The sequence below is a fragment of the Antechinus flavipes genome, chromosome 3 (assembly GCF_016432865.1).
Source record: "Antechinus flavipes isolate AdamAnt ecotype Samford, QLD, Australia chromosome 3, AdamAnt_v2, whole genome shotgun sequence".
Taxonomy (NCBI): domain Eukaryota; kingdom Metazoa; phylum Chordata; class Mammalia; order Dasyuromorphia; family Dasyuridae; genus Antechinus; species Antechinus flavipes.
Window position 1 is genome coordinate 610,809,897 of NC_067400.1, and position 16,581 is coordinate 610,826,477.

The window sequence follows — 16,581 nt, forward strand, 5'->3', positions numbered from 1 at the left end:
CTCTCTCCCTACCTGCCTCTGTCCATCTGTCCTCCCTGTCTGTCCATCTCTCTCCTCCCTGCCTCTGTCCATCTGTCCTCCCTGTCTGTCCATGTCTCTCCTCCCTGCCTCTCTCCATGTCCTTCCTCCCTCTCTGTCCATTCACCCATCTCTCTCTCCTCCATCTCCCTACCTGCCTCTGTCCATCTGTCTTCCCTGTCTGTCCATCTCTCTCCTCCCTGCCTCTCTCCATGTCCTTGCTCCCTCTCTGTCCATTCACCCATCACTCTCTCCTCCATCTCTCTCCCCTGTCCCTCTCCACATCTCCTCCCTCCTGCAGTCCGTCAGTCCCCCTCTGGCTCCCTTGGTTTGCTCTTTGACGGCCGCCTCTCACCAGCCCACCCTGCCAGGAGCCCCCTCCCAGAGCCCCCTCCCGAGGCAATCCCCCCGCTCTGACGTCACTGACCTGTAGCGCTTCCCTCGCCGGGCACTTTCCACGTTGTCCGCGGGACCCCATCATCATCATTACCAGGCAGTATTAGAAACACAGACACCATCCAATGCTGCCCAGTAAGATGGTAATGGCAGCCCCGAATCAAGGTTGAGGAGGAGCCAGCTCGCCTAGCCCGGCCTGGAGCCCCTGATTGGGGGAAGTGGAGGGCGAAAAAGGAGACAAAGAGACAAGAGAAACGTCCACTTGACCGTTTTGCCGGATCCCAGGATTCAGGATGAGGCAGCCTTGGGACCCCCAGGTCTGTTCTGCTTTAGGGTAACCCCTAGAGGAGGAGCCACAGCCCTTAGGCGGTAACTGGTCTGGCGATGGACTTCCCCGCTAGAGACAGGGAGGGAGAAGGGCAGGGGAGCTCCCAGCAGCCAGAGGTGATGACATGGAGAAAGGATATAGTCCAAGGCTCTGGGTCTGACTCCATGCTTGCTGCGTGACCTTGGCCATATCATTTTGCCTCTTCGTGCCTCAGTTTACTTCCCTCGTGAAATGAAAAGTTTGCGCTAGCTTTCCTCTCTCACGTCACCATCTCGAGACCGAAAGCTCCGCAGTGAGGGACCTTGGGAAGGGAGCGGGAGTCACTGCAAGCCGGGATTGCCCCACCTTCCTGAAGGGCTTCCCAGCCCTGTCCCAGAACCACCTGGGAGAGGCTGACTGGATTGCGCTAATCAGATGGTGACATCAGGCGCTGCCATAAACCAGGATTTAAGGGTAGTCCAGGGACTCGATCTTCCCTTTTATCTTTATAGCAAATCAAAGCAATTAGGAGAGCTCGGGTCACACATCCCAAAAGGAACTCGTGGGGAGGAAGGAGGCCGAAATTTCAGGTAATAAAGCAAAGTCCTCCAGATAAAGCTGCCTGGGGTGGGGATGAGAGTAACTGCCTCCTAGGGCATGGAATGGAAGCCCTGGGTTCTGACTTTGGATTCTGTTCCTTTTTTTAGATTAATATCCCTGTGATTTCACTGATAGAGAAATGGCTCCCTCCCTTAAGGCACAGCCACACCTGCCCCCCAGCCCAGGATTCGCCCCTGAACGTCAGAAGCGGGTGAGGGGTCCGGCCTCGGAGGCCCTGCTCTCTCCACGAAACCCGCTGCCTGCACGTTGGGGGTCGAGTTGGTTTGGATTGGACAGAGGCCAGGCCGGGGAAAATGGGAGGAAAGTCGGGCACCTGCCTTTAAGGCTCTGCCGCTTCCCGAGACTGCCAACTCAATTACTGTCCTTTGTCTGGGACAAAGGGACTCAGCCTTGACATTCAATCTCCTCGGAAAGGCCGGGCCCAGAGCCCGGGAAAGGCCCCTGTCTGAGAGGCTCCAGGCACCTGGTGGGAGGCTCTGTTTTCCAGGCCCAGAGTCTGGGGGAAGCGGGCTGGGTTTGATCAGAAGGATGAGGAAGGGGAGATCAGAGGCAGAGGGTCTCGCCCAGCCCCCGCCATTTTGATGTGACCTGTTTGGAAGGAGGAAAATGGCCTCCCCGGGCATGGAAAGGCAATTGTGCCGTGATGAGGGACAGGCAGCGGGCCAGCTGCTGGGCCACCCATCCAGGGAGTGGTAGGGAGTGTCTGTACTTCCTGCTTCCCGGTGTGGGCCTCTGTGAGTGGGAACTGCCCCCCTGGAAGGCCTCCACAGGCCACAAAGTCCAAAAGCTCCTGGTGGGACCGGGGCCTCTCCGGCCACACCCGGCCCACCGGGCCTGTCCTTTTGAACATTATAAATATGGATTAGGAGGCCATTGATGGGACCAGACAAGAGCATGAAAGGAAAACCCAGGCTCAGGTTAAAAGCTACTTCTCCAGCTCTGTAAACATCAGGCTCTGGGGAATCTTACAAAGGGGAGCCTCCTCTTAGGGCCTGGACTCTGCTCTGTGTTCTCCAGGGAGAGAGAAAACAGGTGGGCAGAAGTGATCAGGGAGAGAGGAAGACAAAAGGAAACCTAGATTTCTACACCCAGAAGTCATAGAATTAAGGAGCTCTTACAAATAACTAGCTTTTCTTTTTTTTCTTTTTTTTTTTTTTTAATGCAAAGGAAAAACTCTTGTAAGATCAATGGCCAAGAACAAATGCAGGAAGGGTGATATTTATAGCCTGCAGATCTCCCCCAAATCAGGAAGGCTTTCTTTTTTTTTTTTTTTAATTGGCTGGCTATTAGCCTTTTCTCCCACTCCAAGTAAAATTAGTGCACTTGATTCTATGACCTCTAAGGTCCCTCCCACTTTTAAATCTCTAATCCCATGACTAAGTGCCTTTTGAAATTTAAATTTTGCTTTTCTCAGTTTTTTCCCCCTAGCTTATTACATGGGGGCCCATGTAGTCATTGACTGAGACCTTTCTCCTCCAACATTTGAGGTAGACTTGGAGGGAGGAAGATCTCTTTCTAGCTATTTGACCCCTGGAAAAATCACTGACCCACTATTTCTTTTTCCTCATCTGTGAAATAGTGAGATAATAAAACTTCTTGACTAATCGCCGCGACTTCCCCCGGTTACAGCACAAATTCAAATGAGTTCATTTGCACAAATCATCTCACAAACCTTAAAGCCGTGGAGCGAGCCATTATCAAAATAGGAATAGTAATAATGCCGGTGGATAACTAGCCACCGCGCAAAGGCCAAGATGAGGGAAATCCTTCAAGGCATTTTGCAAGTGAAAAGTTTTTAAATTGTCCATTTCTGGCCTCCAAATGCCTGGTACAAGCAGAAGGAAGAAGGCACTGAGCATCCTCAGCATGGAGATCCCTCTCTAATTCAGAAAAGGAAGCCCGGCTGTCCTTGCAGGGGCACCGCACGGCTCATGCTGAGGGATGCCCGCTTTCTTACTAGGCTATTACTTTGTGGTCGGCGGCCCTCTCTGGGATGGGCAGGGATCATCTCCAAAAGGCTTCCAGAAATCGAAAGGGCCTTCTCTGCTTTGCCATCTTTGAGCTGGCACCTGGATTAGGAAGGTCACCTTGATGGCGGAGCCCTGCTTCCTATCATTTATTCATAGGATCATACTTTCAGAGCTTATAATGAATATTTGTGGCTCTTCCATAGCTTGCAAAGGGCCTTATGGACATGCCATTTGGGCCTGGTGAGAGATAAGTACTATAGATTCTATTCTCTTCTATAGATCCCAAAATGGGATCTCAGAAGAGAATTGATTTGCCTCTGAGACCTTAGACAAGTCATATTCTTTCAGTGCACCTTAGTTTTTCCATCTGGAAAATAAAAGTTTCTTAGTCTCTGAAGTTGTTTCCAGCTCTGGATCTGGGATCCTACAACCTCAGATTCTGTGCTCTTGTCCTTAGACCTCCTGAAAGCAATTCACCTCCTTGAGGGAATTAATGCCAGTGTGATTAGCCCCACTTTACAGATGAAGGAACTAGGGTGTGAGGCCGTTAGGGAACAACCTGCTAGTGGCTGCCATTAGCAGGTTGTTCCCATAATAGTGAGGGACTGGAGACAATGGGGTACAGATGACATGCGTTTGAATCTTGGATCTGCCATTTTACTTAGGTGACTTTGAGTGATTTTCTCTCGAAACCTCAGTTTCCTCCTTTGTGAGCTGAAAGTGTTGGACTGGATAAATGATCCCAGAGCTTCCTTCTGCTTCTAGTCTAAAAGGAGATGAGACTTAGAAGGCAGGATTTGAACTCAGACCTCAATGTCTCTAAGCTTCACCATGCTCTGAGGCTCAAGGCCTAGGTTTGTAGGATTCGTAGAAAGAGGGAGCCTTTGGAATCATCTCATCCTGCTCTTTTACTTGGCAGAAGAGATCTGGGCAAGATCACACATTTCGTAAATCCCAGAAATAAAGAGGTGGACCTTACAGGTCCTCAAATGTCAATCTTCTCATCTTACAAAAAAGGAAACTGAGTCTCTAAGGTTAAAGGACTTGTGAGTGAGTGAGGTGGGGCTTAGATCCCTAGTCCACCACAGTTTCATGGGGTCTGAACTTTGGACCACCGGCTGCTTCCCTTTCTATTACAATGTAGGTAGTTTAGGAGCCCAACAAGTCAACCACCTCTTGCCTATAGCCCCCGGATCCAGAGTCCCCCTGCCTGTATGTACTCAAGCACCCCCTGGAAGCGCCGGTCCTGGTCCGGATTCCAGCCACGCTGGCTATAGCTCCCAAAGGGTCGAGGGCCTGAACTTTGTTCCTCGTGGTTCTGAGCTGAGGCCCCAGGGCCGTCCCAGCCATCCCTCTGGGGCTGGGCTCTCCAGGGTCTGCTCAGCTGATGGCCGGCCGCTCTGTCCCAGTTTTCCTCTTGTCCCCATTCTTGGGGAGTAACTCTAGAAGTCATCTCCATGAAATCCAAGACCAGAGACTTGGGAAGCAGTTTAAAAAACAAACAGAAAAGAAGCGAACTCGTCCAAACCTCATAAAACTGCAATCCGGATTGTTCTGAGTAACGTCTAAATTATCTCAGCGTCCCACCCAAAACTGAGGTGCAGCAAATGACTTGACAAAGGTCATCTGGGCAAATGAATCTAACATGGATTTAGAATTGGAAGGATTTCAAAGGCCACCGAGAGGGGCAGGGAGATAGTCCAGCCGTGGAGTCAAGAGGACCTGGGTTCAAATCTGGTCTTAGACACTTACACTTACTGTGTGATCCTGGGCAAGTCACTTAAGCCCAAATACCTTATTTTTAAAAAATTTAACAAAGGCCGTTGAGACCAACTCACTCATTTTAGTACAGAGGGGGAAAATGAGACTCGGGAAGTGGAGTCGCTCAATTAAAGTTATGTAGACCATAGTTTTAGGGCTGGAAGGGAACCTGGAGCCCAAGCCCACCAATCCCCTCATTTTAAAGGTCAGGAAATAGGTCCAGAAAAGTAAAGTCAAATGTCCAAAGGTCACACAAGTAAATGACAGAGCTGGGGTCCCACGCTTTTTTTTTTTTCCAGACGGCTGGTTTTGTGTTTTCTACCCTCCACCACCAAACAGAATGCTGAAAGGACCTTTAAGGTTCATCTAGCATCCTTCTTCTCCATCTAAAAGTGAGGACACTGAGCAGCCAAGCTCACCCGGGGAGGGTGTTCTCCTTCAAACCCAAGCCCGCGCATTCTAAATCCAGGGTTCTGCTCCTACCTGCCTCCGGCTGTGGGGTCTGTGACAGGCTGGAAGCAGAGGCCTTTCTCCGCTGAGGTCCGGGGTCCTGGCTGAGCTCAGAGGGGGCCACACTCCTTGGGAGGGTCCCCGGGGCCTGCTCTGGCGCTCGGAGTCCCCGCCCGCCCTCAGCACTGAGCTGCACCCAGGGAGCAGCTCCCACCTGCCCAGGGCACAAGGGAGGCCGCCCTCTCGGGCCAGAACAAGCAGTTCTCTCTGTCGTGTGGTCAGTCCCAGCTCTGGAGGGAGGAAAACATGGAGGAGGGACTGGTGAGCAGAGAATGGGGGCTTCCACGGGGGAGAGTCACCAAACTAGAATATCTCTGCCTCTCTCCACCTCTCTCTCTCTCTCTCTCTCTCTCTCTCTCTCTCTCCTCTCTCTCTCTCTCTCTCTCTCTCTCTCTCTCCCCCCTCTCTGTATCTCTCACTCATTTTCTCTTTTCTCCCTCTCTCTCTCTTTTATTCCCTCTTTTTTCTTTCATTCTCTTTTCCTTTCTTTTTTCCTCTCTCTCCCTTCTTCCCTCTAACTCTTTCTCTCCCTCTGTCTCCCTCTCCCTTTCTGTCCCTCTGTGTCTCTCCCCCCCTTTCTTTTTCATTTTCTCTCTCAGCCATTCTCTCTTTTCCTTTCTTTCATTTCTTCTCTCTTTTTTCTCTTTCATTCTCTTTTATTTCTTTCTCTCTCTCCTTCTTTCCTTTTCCTTCTCCTTCTCTCCCTCTCCTCCCTATCTCTCTCTTTCTCTCCCTCTCCTCTCTCTCTGTCTCTCTCTTTATCTCTTTGTCTCTCTGTCTCTCTCTTTCTCACACACACACACACACACACACACACACACACACACATTTCTCTTCCCCTGGATACCCCGGGCAAATATGAGAGAGGATCATCTCTTACATCAATTACTTTGGAAAATCACCCAGGGATGACACGGCTTCCATGGCTGGGGTGATATTGCCATGAGCCCCCATCGGGGGGTTTCAAGACTAGAAGAAGCAACATGTCAGTCCACAACAGCCTGAAAATAGGTTTCTTTAGGACAACACATTTTAATGTGATTTCTCATCCTTTTTTTTTTTTTTTTCTTTTAAACAGCCCCTGGTCTGGAAGGAAGGAAGGTTCTCTTACCCTTAGCACCTACATTTATTTTCCAGAATTGATGACCTTGACCTATGTTCATAAACCAGCAAATTTGTTTTCCTTCTTGCTTTCCTCTGGCTCAAGCCCCCTGGATGGCTCGGCATTGCTTCTCAACTCCCCTTAGCCTCTGATCGGTGTCCAGGAGGCCTAAGGGTCTGCCTAGCGTTCATGACTAAAGTCTATGACTCTCCTCTTATGGCCCGGGAGGGAGCTAGGAACCGAGCCCCTCATTGCTGATGAAGCAGGATAATGTCAGTTATGGGACACTGAACTTAAAGTCAGGAAGTTTAAATCCCCCCCTTAAAAAGTCACTCGCCCTGAACAAGTCATTAAATCTCTCAGTGTCTCAATTATCCTCATCCTATTTTTTTCTCATTTTTTTTTTCTCATTTGCCTTTGCTTCCTCAGCTAGAAGGTTGGGGGGGCTGCCCAGGACTTCCTGGGGACTAGGACAGGCCTTGGAGAAAGTGGGACGAGGACAGGGGAGATGCCCCAAGACCTTCTCTGACATTACAGGGGACTCTGGAGAAGTCCAAGGATCGTACAATTCGGAGGGTCCTACCTCACCAAGGAGCAATGTTAGGAGGTTCAAACGAAAGCATTCAGCCATGTCTTTGTGAGATCTTAAAGCTTATAGGAGCATGGAACTCGAGTTTAGCTCTAATCTAACTTCCCTCACTTTACACATGAGGAAACTGAGATTCAGAAAGAAGGCACTTGCTCAAGATGATGCAGGTAATAAGTGGCCGAGTCAGTATTTGAACCCGGCTCTTATGCATGGGTTAAATCTTGAGCTCACAGCTAACAAAGGAGAGTTTCTTGAAATTGTTTTCTTGATTCTAAGGAGTGAGACTTTTAGGCTTTGGTATATGAGAAAATTAGAATGAATCACAAGCCTCCACTTTACCCCCAAGACGTGGCGACCCAGTGGAAAGAACACTGGGTTTAAAGTCCGAACAGCTGGCCTCCAATTCTGGCTCTTGACTTTGGGGTTTTGACTGTAAGCCTCAGTTTCCTTATCTGTAAAATTAGAGCACTGACCCCAATGACCTTTAAGGGCCCTTCAAGCTCCAATTTGATACCCCTACCAAGCCACCGAAACTGAAAGCAAACGCCAAAGCCGTCCTCATCCTGCTCCCCGACTGCCGCCGTCCCTCCCCAGCCCTCTCCCAGGTGGTTCTTTTGCTCTTCAGATATTGAAGAAACCATCTCACACACTTTTCTTCAACTCCTACCCAAACAAAGGCTCCCTAAAAAGAACAACACACGTCATGTGTTTGGGGGGTAAACAGAAATCACCAACGGAGATTCTTCTTCGAGGGGCAGGCGACTTTTTACAACTCCTTCTCTAGAAATGAAAAATCAAGATGGAAAATGCCAACGTTGCTAAATAGTCATGAGCTGGCACAGTCCGGACTCCCTGTGGGCAATTCCAAACAGGTAAAACCTGGTCTCCCTGAGATTCTCCAGGCCACATTTGGGGGGGCCGTGGAGCCGGGAAGCCTCTTAGGGAGAGCAAAAATGAAGTTTCTGACCTGGTTGTTTCTGACCTGGATGGAAACTGATTTCTGTCTAAATAGATGGGTTGGCAAGGGCAGCTAGAGGAACCTGAGGGGCTTTTAGGGGAACCAACTTTAGATTTTCCTAAGGCTCTCCTTGAAGCAGTTTTTCAGCTCTGGGCAGGTGGGTACCTCCCTCCCCTTGCCTCGATCTAGACAATGGCCGGCCACTCCTGCTCCCTCCGAAGGACAACATGGCCCTTTTGGAAATGGAGGACTTGTTCAGTTTCACCTTTGGGGGCACCAACAGCCAGCATATTACCTGGCGCCCAGCAGATACTTTGAAAATGCTTCTTAAATTCAGTTGAATTGAATTAAATTTCTCTGAGCTCTCCTTAGTTTGTCCATTCCCACCCCCCGTACCCCACGTACGAGAACGACCAGGTGATAAGTATTTCACCAAATATAACACAAATGAAAACTAGAAATTCGACTCTAAGGAGAATATTCCTGTAGTCACGGTCCCTTTCAGAGAAAAAGTCATTTCTCAGATAACCAGCAAATTTAGGATTTCTCACCCTGACTGTAAAAGTCTTTCCCTTCCAAAGGCTTTGTCCTAAAAGCAGTCAAGTTACCCTATCGCTAATCCCTCCAGGAAAAAAAAATGACTTGGGAGGAGGGGGAGAAATAATAATTTTTCCTGGTGTATATTTATTCACTTAAAATGTCCCACTGACTTGCTCCTGGTTCGTTTAGATTCTATAACAGTACAATTTGAATCATATGAGCATATATTTAGAGACCATTAACTTCAGCCTTTTCATTTTACGACTGAGGGAATTGCCGTCCTGAAATGGGGTGACTTGTCTAAGATCACCCAAGTTGGAGGTAGCAGTCTTCCAGAGAATTCATTTCACTCCCTTTGCACAAAAGTAAAACCTTTAGAAACACGCACACACCATTTTTCAAAGACCCAGCTTCCAGAGTTTTAGGAAATGCTGTTCCTACAGTCCTGTCCTATCCCTGCTGCCCAGTTATCCCTCCCTGTAATGAGAGAGACAGAGAGAGCAAGAGAGAAAAAGAAAGATATAGAGACAGAGACAGAGACAGAGACAGAGACAGAGAAAGAGAGAGATAGAGACACAGAGAGAGCAAGAGCTAGAGAGAAAGAGATACAGACAGAGACAGAGAGACACAGAGAAACAGAGAATGAGAGAGACAGAAGCGGGGAGGAAAGTCCCAGGAGTTTTAGATGACCCTTTCTCACTCACCTCAGTCATTAACTGCTTACAGATTAAAAAAAAAAAAATTACCAACAAAAGAATCTAAAGCCAGTAACTGCCACCATTTCAAATGTCCATCATTCCTCCGCTAACCAAGAGTTTTGCTGACCGCAAGATTTTACTAGATTATAAATTCATTCTTGAAAGCAACCAAAAGTCCAGATCTGCTGATTCAGAAACAGCTAAGACTGATTTCCCCCTTCTCCACGGCTTTCCCCTTCTCCATTCTGAGAGTGCCTTCACCAGCCAGAAGTTATAGGCTCTCTGGTGGGGCTGGAGGGGATCTGGGGGGCCGATTAGAAACCATAGATCAGGCACTAGGATTCTAGATCACCAACTTCTCTTTAAATTATAATCCCCTCTCCACAATTTCCAGAGATTCTTCCCACCTCATCATTTCCAAGAACACACGGGGTTAGGAAAGACCGACAATTTGAAAGATTTCACGCAAAATTCCAAACCAAGTTTGTTTCTCAGAACCTCACCCAGTCCCCGACTGTCTCCCAGAAAGAAAGATGAACTACTTTGGATTCAAAAAACACCTTTCCCAGCTAACCCGACACACTCCAAATTAAACAGTCGTAGGAGACAAACACAAGGAGAGGAGAACTTTCTCTCTCCATCTGGCCCCAACCCAGCAAAGCTCTTTCCTAGGAAGCAAGAATCCCGAGGGAAAGTGGGACCGTGATTTTCATTTAAAATATCCCCTTCCTCTCTGGTGGTCTCTGCTAACACGCAGGCTATCGTACATAGAGAGAAAGGTGGGCTCTTTCTTCTCAGACGGGAAAAGTTGGGGGGAAGCAGACACACACACACACACACATAAACATCTTCCCAAAAGGATAAAAAAGTAACAAGAATCTTACCGTGGCAAAAAAAAAAAAAAAAACAAACCCGAAAAATCGAGTGGACGAAAACATCGTTAAAAAAAATAAAGCAAAACTGATCTTCCTTTTATTATTATTTCAGCCCATTTTTCAGAGTCCTTAATCTGATGCTTTCTCTTGGACATTCAGTCCCTATGAAATATAAAACCAACCCCGATGGTCGCCCAGGTTACAGACCTCATTTAGTTAATCATCACCATTTTTTCCTACGCTCGGGCCTTAAGGAAAAAAGTCGAGAACGAAGAAGGAAAAGCTGAGAAACAGGAACTTTTCAGTGGACCACTCCTCTTAAAACACACACTCTCCCAAACACAACCAACCAACACCCAACCGCCGCAATTAGTTCAGGTACCTGGATTACCTGTCCTTCTCCCCCGCCTCTCCAAGATCAGAGTCCTGCCTGCCATTGAGCCATCAATCAAGGCCTTCCAAGCGAGAATGTGCCTGTCCAGGGCTGGCCCACAAAAGCCCTGGCGGCTCTGGGGGAAGGAATGTGAGTTCCAATGCGGGAAAACGAACTCGTGAGTTAACCTGCCTGACTACACCTTAATCAATAACAAGGGCCCGTGCAAAGAACAAATCCTGTGAAACCAGATTCCTTATCGCTCAACTCTATCTGATCCACCATGCTCGAGCTCAGAGGGGCCGGCTCCCAGGCTTAAAAGCTCTATTACCCAGGAGGACCTCCCCCACCCCATTCATATTTGGAATGCATCATCCATTAAAGATAATTTTCGAGGACACTGGGAGAAGGCCTTTTCTGTTTCCTGAGAGGGCTACCTCTCTACGAAGCCAGATCAAACTCAATCAGACCTTTTCTTTCATCCCACTCCTTCCCCCCTCCTAAAATTGAATTAAAAGAAATTTATTTCCCCTTCACGACGAGCCTTTTCTCTCCCTTCCCCAAAATAGGCCAATGACACTCCAACAATCGGGTTTGGCGAAGGGAATGTTTGCAAATTAACGAAAATATCGGGCGAATTAGTAGCTGATTGCATCCATATTCTGGGTTTGATTTGCATTTTAAAATATCTCACCACTAGCTATGTATCATTTAGCTTGGCAATCACGCTAACCATTTCAGATTTCTTGGGGATTATCATCATTTAAAAAAATTGTCATCATTTTCCAGAGTTCTTCCATCCTTCAGACAAAGGGGGTGGGGGCGGGAAATAAAATGAAACTAAAACAGCTAAGGCCGAGTTATTTAAGAGGGAATGGCTAAGGCCGGAAAATATCTGTCTACGTGGAATGGGTATATTAACTATTTATTTCCAACTAAACTAGCATTACATAAAACCATTTTTTTTTGCCTGCCAGACTTCTAACCTATTTTCATACTCCTTAATACAAAGAGACTTGGAAAATATGGATCTCCCCCAAATCAATGTCTACGGGGTTCTAATACATCAAGAATCGCATATTTGCAATCTTATTTGTATTTATTAGTGGACTTTGCCAGATAGACGTAGGCTGGGTAGAATGCCATTATTTCCCATTTTTGGTCAATTTCCCTTTTTTAAAAAAGGGAAATGTACAGGTAAGAAAGAATGGTGGTCTTCCCTTTAGTTGGATCCACTGCACCCCCCACCACTCCCTATTGAAGCTTTCTTCAGCTCTGGGGCCATTTAGACTAAGCTGGTGCTAAACAAGTATACAAATAGGGCTTTGTTATTTGTTACCCATAGAAAATGTCAATAGACATTTCAAGAGTGAGGTGGGGAAAAGCTTGCCTTTCAACTAGGAAAATTTCCGAGGTTATTGTATTGCTTTTTTTTTTTTTTCATGTTAAGAAGGAAAGCGATAAAATAATTCCTTCCCCCAATTTTCCTATGTTACCCATAGAAATTATCCATAGATATTTTCAAGAGCAAGGGGGGGGAAGTTTATCTCATTTACAACTAGGAAAATTTGGGGGAGTTATTGTCTCGCTTTCTTTAATGAAAGTATCGTAGCCAGACTCAGTCTTGCCTTTGGAACCAAGTCTCTGAGGAACAAAAAGGGTCTTCAGGTCACTTCCAAAAGGAACCTTCCAGAAGGTTGCTTTCCCAAGAGTAGCCCCAGAACAAGCTAATATTTCCAGCTTGCATTTGGGAGCCCACCCATCCCTTTCCCTGCCGCTCGACAAATAGCTTGGTTGGGAGGGGGGCTCCCGGATACTTACGGTCACATCCTGAAAAAGGACCCAAACTGACCACATCAACATCAGTCACCTGAAAATGGGGCGGTGGGCAATCTGAGTGTGAACCAGGGTGGGGACCAGCTCAGGGACCATTCTCAAAGACTTAGCACCTGGTCACTGCTTCCCGACACTCAGGGACCAGCCTGGCCTTTCACCTAGAGCAGGTTTTGACCTGCAGGAGTCCTAGGGAAGGCTTTTGGTTACTAAAATTTTCTAAAACTGGAGATCAAAGGAGTCATGCATTTCTCAGGCAATGATTGGGCTGAGATAGTGCCTCCCCCCAATTGCTCCTGAATCCCTGAATTTGAACCCACCCCAGCACCGATTTAGGAAGTCGGAGGGAGGAAAAAGTCCAGCCATGAGGCTCTTTGGTTTGCTCCCATCAAGCTGCCTAGAAAAGGGAGTTTATAGCGATTTCTACCTACTCTGGTCGCCATTTTTCTTCTGGCTCACTTGTTACATTGAAGACCCAGCTCATTATTATTGCTAGAAAGATTCCATAAAAGTCACTGTACCGTGACCGCTCTCACCTGCTGTCCTTCCAGTGGCAGAACAAATCCGTGGGGTTTCCACTGAAGATCCTTTTTTGGCTTCTTCTGTGTTCCCCTCTCTACCTTCCTTTCTTTTCTTCTCTGTTTTTCTCTCTTCTCTTTCTTTTTTTTCCCCTGATTTTGTTCTTTCTTTCTCTATCTCTCTTCTATCCTTTTCCTTCCTTCCTTTCTTCCTTTTTTCTCCTCTCTCTCTTTTCTTTCTTCTTCCCTCCTTTCTCTCCTTTTTTACTTTCATTCTTTCTTTCTCCCTCTTCCCTTTTCCTTTCTTTTCCTACCATCCTCTTTCTTTTTTCTTCCTTCTCTTCTTTCCTTTTCTTCTTTCTTTTCCCCTTTTCTTCTTCCCTCCCTTCTTTTCATTTTCTTTCATTCTTTCTTTCTCCCTTTTCCTTTCTTCCCTTCCTTTTGCCCTTATTTCTTTTTTCTTTTTTTACTTTCTTCATTTTTTCTTTCCCTCTCCATATTCCTTCCTTCCATCCTTTTTTACTTCCTTCTATCCTTTTTTTCTTTTTCTTTCTTTTTCTTTCTTCTCTTTCTTTTTTTCTCTCTCACTCATTCTTCCTTTCTTCCCAACAGAGATTATTTCAGCAACTGAAAAGAGTCTTCCTAAGTCTTCCCCAACCCTCCTATATTACCTTAATTTTTTTTTTACCTTTCTCCTCACTGGTTCTCTCCTCTGGCATTTCCCCCATCACCCCCCTTGCTGTCTGCCTTGACCTGCCCTAACTGGTTTGTCTGGCTAGTGAATGAACGTTAGGATTCATGTCTCTATACCCCTCCCCCAAACTCAAAACAGACAAAACCTGAACCAACACAAGCTTCCCTAAAACCAGCCGGTGACCCTATGCAAAGACAAGCGCTGGATCTGTGAATTACTCTCCTTACAACTTAAAGACTCCTGAATTCGCTTCTGCCCTTACTTGACTGTCGCACCCCCCAAATACCTGAAATACCACGGCCTTTGGGACCGAGTAAATACACTTCTAAGACTTCTGGGCTAAAAGGACTGAATCTTTTCCAAAACCAAGATCATCGACCTTCAAGAGAGGAACGAGAAAATTGTTGCGACGGGCTGGCGAGTTGGCTGATCTTCTCATCTTTCCTGGTCTTCACAGAGATGACTCTCCAGCCCGCTGTTCCTTCAAGGTGATGTTCAGGAGATAAATAAAAGCAAAAACAAAAATCCTAAGAGTACAGTGGGCAACAACAGGTTTCACTTTAAGGCTTAAGGTGAGACTACTGAAGGCCAGAGGCTAGGGAGCTCAGAGGAAGGCCAGCGGGTTGGGAGAAGACCTTGCAGCTCAGAGAGATGTTGCCTGCTTAAGCTGGAAAGGAGAAGAGACGGATGGTGTCTCGAGACTCGGCTTACATGTAGCCCTGCACCCCTCCCCGCGCAGGTGCACTTTCCCCATCAGACCAATCTCTGCGCCTCCAGCCATGAACAGGTGTGTCCTCCCCAGCTGCCATAGGCCAGAAGTGAGACAGACTTACGTGATGCGGGGAGGTTCTGCGTGAGAATGGGCCTTGCTCGGCCTTCCAGCTCCCCACCTCTGCTAATGGTTAAGTTTAATTGGGAAAAAAAAAACCCAAGTGGGCGGAAAAGGGAGGGATCCGAGTTGGGCTCACGATACTGGTGATTTTAAAAAAATACATGGCCTTCGGTTGAGTGTTTGGTCTTGAAAATAAATGGAGCCCAGAATGCAGGCCAGTGGATCACTGGGGTTTTTTTATTGGGGGCTGTAAGGCAGGGGAGATGCCTTTCATCTCTCAGCATTGCCCGTGAGGATGAGTTGGGGGGTGTTAGGAGTCTGGGGGTGGCCAGGGCACTGGCCCACTGAGAACCTGCTTTCAGGAGCTATGGGGAGGTCGTGGGGGCAGCCTTCAGTAGGATGGCTAGGAGGCCCTGGAGCTCAGTGGATCTGAAGGCTGTCTGGGACTCTAAGCCACCTGGCTGGGCTTTGTGGTAGGGGGTTTGGCAGCAGAGCAAGACAATTTGCTACTGCTCTAGAGGAGAGTCTTATCTGAGGAGAAAACCTGCCTTTCCCTCCCAGGAAGTAGGAAATGATTCAGCACTGCTGAGGATTATTTATTTATTGATTCATCCATTCCTTTATTCATTCGTTTGCTTTAGTTTCTTCTTCTGGGTCTGAATACTGGATCATGAAGACCAATGCGTCCACTGACCCCATTGTCCTTCTTCATTGCGGTCCCCCTTAGACAGAGTGAACAAAAGAGAGACTCATAGAGGATAGCATCTCTTTCCCAGAAGGACTCTGGGTTTCCCTAATATCATCTGGTGGGTTTCTGCAGGGGGTTCATCCCAGTCTCGAAACACTGCTAGCTTTTAACCAAACCTGTCCATCCTCCTGACCCTCTCAAAGGTTTTTGCAAAATGCCACAAGTTCTGAGTCACCCCAAAAGAAATACACACAAATTCACTCACACGTACGAGAAACCAGGGAGTGCTGGGAAGGCTGGCCTGCTAACTGCCATCTCATATCCTAAGGGCTCGTGGGGAAGTTCTTCTGGCCCTGATGGGCAAGAGCAGGGGCACCGGCAGGGAGTGAGGCTGAGGGAAATACACCTGGCATTTCCTAACACTTAGAGGTGCCCCAAAGTGGAGCCGAATCCCCTGAAAGTTAAGGAGCCTTCCTGAGCAGAGCCCTGGAAGCAGAGGCTGCCTGATCTCTCATCGGGAGATCTTGTCTCTGTTCAGGCAGAAATCAGGTTGAACAAGATGGCCACAGAGATGCCTCCCAACCCCTGATTCCACTATTTGAAAAAGCTGCCCATCAAAACCAAGGCGTTCAGGCACAATGTAGGGCAAAGGGGTAAGGGGAAGGAAGAGGGCGGAAGGACAGGAAGGAGCTTTCTGTTTGTATTTGGGAGAGTCACTGAGCAATCCTGACTTAACAAGCAGTTGGCTGAGCCTTCTCATTTCCTGATCACTGAGGGTTTCTCTGGATTCAGCATTAGGAATTCTCTCATCTTCCCTCTGCCTCAAACGATCCCTAATTCCTCTTAAAGTACTAGGCTCAGGTGCCAGCCCTGTACCAGAGTTTTCTGATTCCCCCAGCTGATAGTAACATTTTCTCCATTTTGATTTTACTCTGGGTCTTTCTTTGTTGTTATATTATAAAATAGAAGCTCCCTGAGGGCAGGAATTGTCTCACTTTTGTTTTTGTACTGCTGCTGCCTAGCTTTGTATATATTTGAGTATAAATTTTATATTTATATCATATATAAAATATATATCATGTATGTATATATTAATATATTATATGTATATACATATATACATGCATACACACACACACACATATATCCTAGACCTGTAATTTCCAGAATTTGGCAAACTCCCCCCAGTAGTTCCATTGACCACCTTCCTTGTACCATCAAGTCATTGGGAGTTACCAGGGCCATTGTGAGATGGAATAACTGCTCAGGCTCCCACAGTTAGGAGAGTTCAGACCTTT

The 16,581-nt window shown here is 47.2% G+C and overlaps 1 long non-coding RNA gene across 1 annotated transcript; it reads right to left on the bottom strand.

Moving 5' to 3' along the window:
• Positions 1-2,596: 2,596 nt before the first annotated feature.
• LOC127556032 (uncharacterized) lies at positions 2,597-16,283 on the bottom strand. The gene is made up of 2 exons (XR_007952344.1): positions 13,088-16,283; positions 2,597-5,813 (listed from the first exon to the last, which is right to left on the bottom strand). It is a non-coding gene; the product is annotated as an uncharacterized LOC127556032 (long non-coding RNA).
• Positions 16,284-16,581: the final 298 nt, after the last annotated feature.